Source organism: Pseudophryne corroboree, chromosome 1 (assembly GCF_028390025.1).
Source record: "Pseudophryne corroboree isolate aPseCor3 chromosome 1, aPseCor3.hap2, whole genome shotgun sequence".
NCBI lineage: Eukaryota > Metazoa > Chordata > Amphibia > Anura > Myobatrachidae > Pseudophryne > Pseudophryne corroboree.
In genome coordinates this window covers 833,842,322-833,851,782 of record NC_086444.1, presented here as the reverse complement: position 1 = coordinate 833,851,782, position 9,461 = coordinate 833,842,322, and the positions used below count along the sequence as shown (strand labels likewise).

Here is a 9,461-nt window from a genome sequence, read left to right as displayed (position 1 = left end):
AATGCTGATACTTGTACTCAAGGAAGCCACCTTCAAACCCTTATCCATTCCTGCCTGAAGGAAATCTAAGACCCAGTAAACTTGGACAGATTTCGGGTCCATATTTCCTTCTCTGCACCATGAATATAGGCCTGCCATATTCGGTGATAAATGCGAGCTGAGGAGGGTTTCCTTGGTCTGTGCAATGTTTGAATTTACCTGTAGCGAGAATCCTCTTGAATTCAGGATAGAGGTTTCAAGAGCAACGCTGTCAAAGAAAGTCGATCCAGATGCCAGTGATAACAAGGACCCTGCATTAGTAGATCTGAACGTTGAGGGAGCAGACGTGGAGCATCCATCGACATTCTCTGTAGATCTGTGTACCATTGCCTTCTGGGCTAAGACGGAGCTATTAGAATCACGGCACCCTTTGCTTCTTTTATCTTCCTCACCACCCTGGTAGCAGGATGATCGGAGGAAATAGATACGCCAGATGAAACTCCCATTTCACTGAAAAGGCGTCCACAAAGATCACTCCAGGATCCTTTGTTCTTGCCCCGTATGCGGGCACTTAGTTGTTCAGATGGGACGCCATGAGATCTATCTCTGGCAAACCCCACTTGTCTACCAGAGTCTGAAAGACTTCCAGGTATAGAGCCCATTCGCTTGCTTGAATGGCGTGTCGACTGAGAAAATCCGCTTCCCAGTTTAGGACTCCCGGAACGAATACTGCGGACAATGCTAGAAGATGGAGTTCTGCCCACTTTAGTATGTGACTTACCTCCTTCATTGCTGTTTGGCTGCGTGTTCCTCCCTGGTGGTTGAGGTACGCCACCGTCGTTAAATTGTCCGAGCGGATCTGGACTGGTCTTCCTTGAAGAGTGTCTTTTGCCTGAATCAGTGCCATGTATATGGCCCGAACTTCTAACAGATTTATTGGCAGGCAACTATCTTCTATGGTCCATTGTCCCTGGAACCATAATCTTCAGGACACTGCTCCCCAGCCCTGGAGACTGGCATCTGTTGTCAGGATCTCCCATCTGATATCCAAAAGATTCTCCCTTTGTCTAGATGGGATATCTATAGCCACCAGGCTGATGACTTTCTTACCTTGTGTGAAAGTACCATAGTCTGTTTCTTTATTGTCTGATGTATTCCATTCCATTTGGCTAGAATCAGACGCTGCCGAGGTCTTGAGTGGAATTGTGCATACTCCAACATGTCGAATGTTGACACCATCGAACCCAGTCACATAGCTGCGTGGATTGATATCGTTTGACTGTGTAAGTAACTACTGAGTACTTGACTGTACCTTGGATATCTTGTTCCGAGGTAATCCATTTTCTGCAGACTGGAATATAGTACAGCCCCACAGTGAGTCATCAGTTGTGACGGAACCCGAGATGACTTTGCCAATTCAGAGCCGTAACTAAGGGGGGGCTAGGGGGGCATGTGACCTGGGCGCCGGATTGGAGGGGGCGCCGCAACGCTTACACCCCCTCCGAGTCCCGATGCGCACAGGTACCTTCGTCGGAGCAGCACAAAGCAGTCCAGGCTCTACTAGCTGCTGTGTGATGAAACTGAAAATAAACTACAGCTCCCAGAAGCCCTTGCTGCGGGAGCTGTAGTCTACTTTCAGTTTCTTCTATGCTGACAGTCGTGTGCTGCGTGTTGTGCCCTAAGACGGGGCACAGGGAACAAGTTACCCCAGCCCCCCTGCAGCCTTTGATAACCGCAGCAGTGCACTATTGCACTGCTGAGGGGGGAAAATGAATGGTCCGAAAAGGGGGCGGAGCTACACTGCACTTTACTCAGTGCCAGGCCACAATCGAAGAGAGGAGGAGAGAGGAGCAGCAGCAGCAGCACACACCAAAGCCTAAATAGTAAGTGTGACACTGTATGTGTGTGCAACTACTATATGTGTGTGTGTATGAATGTGTTGTGCATGTGTGTGACTGTATGTGAATAGGTGTGTCACTACATATCTGTATGCGTGCTTGTGTGTCACTGTATGTATGTATGTATGTATGTATGTATTTATGTATGTCTGTATGTGTGACTATGTATGTATACAGGTGTGTGACTATGTACGTGAATGAATGTATGCGTGCGTGTATGTGTATGTGTTTAGATGTGTGACAGTATGTATGTGTGTGATTTTACATATGTTTCAATGTATGGGGTATTATTTCCTTTTTAACTTCATCTGTAGCCCAAATGTCTAACTAAGGGGGTCATTCCGAGTTGATCGCACGTAGCAATCAACTAGACACCGCCTATGGGGGAGTGTATTTTAGCATAGCAGGGTTGTGATCGCTTGTGCAGCCCTGCTATGCTAAAAAGTTTTGTGTAAAACAAGACCAGCCCTAGACCTACTTACCCTGTGCGAGGGATCTAGTGATGAAGGTACCGGAATTGACATCAGACATCCGCCCTCCAAACGCCTGGACACACCAGCGTTCGGATCTCCACGTCTGGGAAACGGTGAGTTGACACCCTGGAACGCTTTCCTCCTGTCAATCTTCTTGCGGTCGCCGCTGCGACCGCTTTCTTAGTATGCAGCGTCACTGCCCGGAGACTGCCATCACCGGGCAATGACGCGCCTGCACAATGCGGCCGCCGCACACGCGCAGTTCTGAACCGTTCGCACCGCTGCAATGAACCGCAGCGTGCAAACGGGTCGGAAATGACCCCCGAGTCCAGCTAAATGTCTAGAAAAGAAGCTATATAGCAGCTACCAGCCCTTTGCTCTCATGGAGTATATATGGGTTGGGGTTACGTGGCCCGGGCACGGTCAGCATACCGACACCTGGATCCCGGCCACCAGAATGCTGTCAGGGGGTGAGTGTAAAAAAGCCCCTTGTGGGCTTCGCTGCGCTGGCCACAGGTTCTATTCCCGCTCTATGGGTGTCGTAGACACCAATGAGTGGAAATAGCCCGTTAGCTGGTACTGGCTGATGGCAGTGTCAGTCTTCGCACAGAGTTACACGTGGTGGTGGTGGTGGTGGGTTGGTTGTCTGTGCGTGTGTGTGTGTGTGTGTGTGTGTGTGTGTGTGTGTGTGTGTGGGGCACCGGATTACTGTTTTGCCCCGGGTGACAAGAATCCCAGCTTCGGCCCTGGCCAATTCATGAACCACCAGTGCCTCTGCAGATAAGTCATTGTCTGTTGGAGATGGCACAGAAGCCTTTCCTGTGCCAGGATAAAAAAAAGGTGGTAGAAGTATGACAATTTTCTTATCCCCTTCTTGCGGAGATAAGCTGCCATAATCATCATAATTTTGGTAAATACTCTGGAGGCTGTGGCTAACCCCAAGGGTAAGGTCTGGAACTGAAAATGTTGCTGGAGGATGGTGAACCTTGAGATAACACTGACGTAACAGTGCTATAGGAACCTGTAGGTAAACATCCTGACTATCCAGGGATACCCTGTAATTCCCTGGCTTCATGCCAAAACTATAGAGCGCAACGTCTCCCTGTGAACCGTGGTACCCAAACTTATTTGTTTAGGATTTTGAGATTGGGGTGAAAGGATCCTTCTGAACCCAAACCCGGTCGGAGTAAAACCCCCTGTCCCTATTGTGCAGGGGTTACTGAAATGCCTATTCCTGACCAAAGCAATTTCTGAACTGCTTCTTGCAAACCCCTGTCCTTCGCCTCTACTCGAGACGGACTAGAACAGAAAACTTTGAGGAGGATGCTTCTTGAAGAGAAACATAACCTAGAGATACCACTTCTTGCACCCAGGCATCTGTTTGTAAACTGTTACCAGATCTGTGCAAACTGAAGAAGTTGGTCCCCTATCCTGGGGTCCCCCAGAAGGAGGCCCGCACCATCATGCTGATGGCTTATCCTCTGGTTTGGAAGCTGGCCCTCTGGTTGCCTTTGCTTCTTTGCCTTACCAAACTTATTGTATTGGGGCTGGTATGTTCCTTTATGACCGACAAGGCCAAAAACTGGACCCCTATGTTTGGGGTTATATGTGGAAGGAAACGTGACCTTCTTGGAGTCTGATTTTGACTCCAGAATATCTGTTAACTCCTTACCAAACAGAAACTTCCCGCCAAAGGCAAATTTTCTAGAACCACCTTTGATTCTGAATCAGCTTTTCATGTATGTAAGCAACACTGCTCTGCGAGCAACTATTGTTAATGCTGATGCCCTAGAACATTAGTGTCCATATAAGCTATATGGGATTCTTGCTCCCTTGCAGGCGCTGAAAAACCTGTCTTCCAGTACCTCAGCCCAGTGTACCTACAGCACCTGGTATTCCAAGGTGGTCTCCCATCCAAGAACTAACCAGGCCCAACACTGCTTAGCTTCCAAGATCTAGTGAGATTGGGCCCATCCAGTGTGGTGTGCTGTAGATTGTAAGGTGAAGTCATGGCTGGCCTTATGACTGCCCCAGATAGAGACAATATGGTTTTCAGAAAACCATCCCTCTTTTGACATTGACGGCAAAGCCCATATATATTTTCGCACTATCAAATGATATGCGTATCTCTATAGGAGGCATTTCCCATTTTTAAACAGTCCTCAGCTGGAAAAGGATATTTGGAATCCCATTTACTGGGAACCTATATTCTTTATTGGGTATAGCCCAAAACTTTTCCCTGATTTTCATCAGCTGCTGGGGTCCCCCATGAGGGTGCCCTATTTTTTTTGGGACGTTTAAACATAGGTACCTTATTTTTAACACAGGCTCTGCTGAATCCTCCAACGACAGAAAATTGGATTTTAATACCTACCGGTAAATCCCTTTCTCTTAGTCCGTAGAGGATGCTGGGGACTCCGTAAGGACCATGGGGTATAGACGGGATCCGCAGGAGACATGGGCACACTATAAGACTTTGAATGGGTGTGAACTGGCTCCTCCCTCTATGCCCCTCCTCCAGACCCCAGTTAGAGAAATGTGCCCAGGGAGACGGACATTTAGAGGAAAGAATTTAATGTTTAAACACGGTGAGTGTCATACCAGCTCACACCTCGAACACGCCGCAGAACGTGGCATTCAATAGAACACTAGCCAACAGCATGAAAAATATACAGCCATATGCTGAGAGAATATGTAACACAACCTGTGTGTCAACACAACCAATAATAGGATACTGCATGCCATGGCATGAATAACATCAGCAACAGCCTGACTAAAAAGAAACACCACAAGAGTGTAACCATGACCAATAACTGCAGATACAGTATGCACTGGGACGGGTGCCCAGCATCCTCTACGGACTAAGAGAAAAGGATTTACTGGTAGGTATTAAAATCCTATTTTCTCATACGTCCTAGAGGATACTGGGGACTCTGTAAGGACCATGGGGTTTATACCAAAGCTACAGACCGGGCGGGAGAGTGCGGACGACTCTGCAGCACCGATTGAGCAAACATGAGGTCCTCATCAGCCAGGGTATCAAACTTGTAGAACTTAGCAAAAGCATTTGAACCTGACCAAGTAGCCGCTCGGCAAAGTTGAACTGCTGAGACTCCTCGGGCATCCGACCAAGAAGAGCCCATCTTCCTAGTAGAATGGGCCTCCACCAACTTCGGTAACGGCAATCCAGCCGTAGAATGAGCATGCCGAATCGTATCACAGATCCAGCTTGTAACAGTCTACATAGAAGCAGGTGCCCCAATATTGCTGGGAGCATACAGGATAAACAGAGCCTCTGTTTCCCCAATCTGAGCCGATCTGGCGACATACATATTCAAAGCCCTGACTACATCGAGAGACTTTGAATCAGCCAATGCTTAAGTAACCACAGGCATCATAATAGGCTGGTTTCTGTGAAACGCAGAAACCACTTTCGGCAGAACTAATTTCCGAGTTCTCAATTCCGCTCTATCCACACGGAAGATCAAATAGGGGCTCTTGTGAAACAAAGCCGCTAATTCCGACACCCGCATTGCGGACGCCAAGGCCAATAGCATGACCACTTTCCAAGAGAGAAATTTTAACACAACTTTTCGTAAAGGTTCCAACCAGTGTGACATAAGAAACTGCAAAACCACGTTAAGGTCCCACGGTGCCACTGGGGGCACAAATGGAGGTTGGATGTGCCGCACTCCTTTCACGAAAGTCTGAACTTCTGGAAAGGTGGCCAATTCTTTTTGGAAGAAAATTTATAAGGTCGAAAACTGCACTTTAAGGGAGCCTAACTTCAGGCCTGCATCCACACCAGCTTGCAAAGAATGGAGAAAAAAAACGACCCAGCTGAAATTCTTCCGTAGGAGCCTTCTTGGATTCACACCAAGACACATACTTCCTCCAAATATGGTGGTAAAGCTTCGCCGTTACTCCTTTCCTAGATTGAAGCAATGTGGGAATGACTTCACCGGAAATATCCTTTCAGGCTAGGATATGGCGTTCAAACTTCATGCCGTCAAACGCAGCCGCGGTAAGTCTTGATACACGCCCGGTCCCTGCTGCAACAGGTCCTCTCGTAGAAGAAAAGGCTATGGATCTTCTATGAGTAAGTCTTGAAGATCTGGATACCAAGCCCTCCTTGACTAGACTGGAACAATGAGGATCGCCTGAACCTTTGTTCTTCTTATGTTTATCACCTTCGGAAAGAGTGAAAGTGGAGGGGACACATAGACCGACTGAACACACTCAAGGTGTCACGAGGGCGTCCACAGCTATAGCTTGAGTGTCCCTTGACCTGGAACAATATCCCTGAGGTTTCTTGTTGAGGCGAGTCGCCATCAAGTCCAATTGAGGCATTCCTCAAAGACTCGTCACTTCTGTGAAAATTTCTCGATGACGACTGCATTTCTCCTGGATGGAGATCGCGTTTGCAGAGGAAATATATTTCTCCGTTGTCTACATCCGGAACGAAGACTGCTAATATAGCATTTACCTGCCTTTCCGCCCAGCGGAAAACTTTTGCGGCTTCTGCCATTGCCGCTTTGCTCCTTGTTCCGCCATAGCGGCTTTCTTACGCCACTGCTGTCAAGTCGTCCGACAGAATGAACAGGGCAGATCACGAAGAATATGTTCGTTGAACATAGCTCTTTATTCAAGAAAGCTTAGTACAGACAAGCTTCTAGGATTATATTCCGGTGCATGTGCAGGTGAGACCCGGACCACATTTCCAACTGGTCCCGTGAAAACCACCCTGGCATTTGACCTGCTCACCGAAAAGGCCTCTTAGACCGCACCCATCTTCCTCATCAACGGAACATATTGATGGATTGTCACTGTAAACCTGATCCGACTCTGGATCCTCAGACCTCTTTCCACAGGAAAACACTGAAGCTCAACCGTTCAGTATCTACTCTGATACCCAGCTCCGACATCTGGGTCGTTGGGAACAACAGCCATTTCCTGTGTTGAAGAACAGTCAGAGAGAAACAACGATTTTCACCACTTGTTTCTGTACCTCGCCTTAAACAGGAGAGCGTCTCAATACAGAATAACAATGTCTCTTACTATTGAAAGAAAACCCTCATACTGCCATCACTCCGGTGAAATGGCAAAGACAATCCTGGATAACAACCCAGGTAAGCTGAATGCGGAGAAAAAACGCATTTAAACCCTTTTCTTTTTCATCCACTAGGGGTCACTGGAGTACTCTTGGGATATGGACGGCTTCCACAGGAAGTAGGCACTGAATAAATTAATTTTGGAACTATACCTCCCCTCCATATCCCTGAGTACCCCAGTGTTTTTTCTGTGCTCGACACAGTTAGTAGGCTTGTGGCTTTGCTGCCACAGAGGTCCACATTTCATTGGATTTTTTTCTAAGTTTTCTTTTTTCAACGATTTACCACATCCCTTCCCCCCTTCCAATAGGCGTGGGTCCGGGATAAGTGAAGGCTGCTTTAGCAGCTGTGGGTGTCGGACCTCTCTAAAAAGAGCTCCCTCACTACCACCTGCAGGAATAAAACCTGCAGTAAAGGCTGGACGGAACTTACAGAGAAGCCCCGTCATAGCCCTCACCACAGGGTCCAGGTATGTTGAACGGGGCGGTCAGCTCACGCTGCCGCCCCACTGTGTGGGATACTGTGTGTGTGTGTGTGTGTGTGTGTGTGGCCCAGTCCCTTGATGCCGCTTCGGGCTCCCTCTCCACCATAGCCCGGCTCCGTGTATAGAGAACGGTATACGGAGCATGGGGGGACACACAAATGAGAGTCAAAAGGCAGGTTTCTTAGCCTAGTGAGTAACTTTGCTGCCACAGTGATGTTCCCTGCACACAGAAATGTCAGGGTCACTGGATAAAATCTCATGATTCAACTCTTATTGATAAGGGAATACAGCAGCGCTGCATATGTATTACAAAAGGCTATGAAGTCTTTGTTAAAACAAGATTAACCATGTTTCCTGTTGTATTTCCAGAATTTCCTGTGTTACATCTCTCCTCCATTGAAGGCGCAGGGGTGTTAAGGGGAATTTGGGAGCAGGCATATGGCTGGCGTGCACTGCACTTGGCCAGATATATATTTATAGAGACACCTTAGTGCTATTTACTGAGTCGTGCAAGTTGTCTGTCTTTGTTTGTGTTTTGGTTTTTTTTTTTTTATTGTCCGTCTGCATGAGTAAGACACCAGCAATTACTAATAAGCAGTTTCCCTGCCATGTCTAAAACATGGATATACATAATTATTTATATCATAACTGTTTATAATGATATTATCCTAAAGACTGCAAATCTGAATCATGGTTGTGGCAGCCAAATACTGGCTTTGTTCATTTGTTGTAAAGTAAGATATGTTATAACAATTGGTCAGCACATGGTGCTTATAAAACAGTATCTGTGGAGCCGTGTGAGTTCACTCACCTGCAGCAGCTTTGGCTTAATTCACTTGGCCACACCACACTGGATACGCCCAATCTCATCTGATTTTGGAAGCTAAGCAGTGTTGGGCCTGATTAGCCACCTGGGAGTACAAGGTGCTGTAGGTATTTTTATTCTACAGCCACACCACACTGGATACGCCCAAACTCATCTGAGCTTGGAAGCTAAGCAGGGTTGCATACTGTTTTGCCATCTGGGGGAAACTGGTGATCCAACTAGATTGCATACTAATACATGCTAGTTTAAACTGTTAAAAATAGCTCAGTTTGGCCTTACAATATAAACCTACCATAGGTTTTACAGTCAGGATAGCTCTCCAGAGCGCGCTCCCGGCGCCGGCCACTAGAAGGGCCCATTAACTAAGCTGTGGTCAAGCAGCAGTCATCTCAGGTTTTAAGCCTGTGCGAGGTCACATTTAGTTTCAGACTTGTAAAAATGTGTTATACCATACCTGTGTATCAGGGAGACTCTGTAGCCTACTGGTTAGGCTTCCCGCCAACAGTGTAGATGCTGCTCGCAGGGTCATTGGTTCGAATCCTGGGTTCAACTACTGTCTATACACCAGATAGTGTTAACAGTCTCAGTACATAATTGGCCATGGGTTTCCTCAGTGAGTACATTGGAAATGCTTCCATATGGCTTAGCATACATGTGTTTGTGGATGATGGTTGTATCCTCAATTGGATG

At 47.2% G+C, this 9,461-nt stretch overlaps 1 pseudogene; it reads right to left on the bottom strand.

The window, feature by feature from the left end:
* Positions 1-4,227: 4,227 nt before the first annotated feature.
* LOC134936363 (5S ribosomal RNA) lies at positions 4,228-4,345 on the bottom strand (annotated as a pseudogene).
* Positions 4,346-9,461: the final 5,116 nt, after the last annotated feature.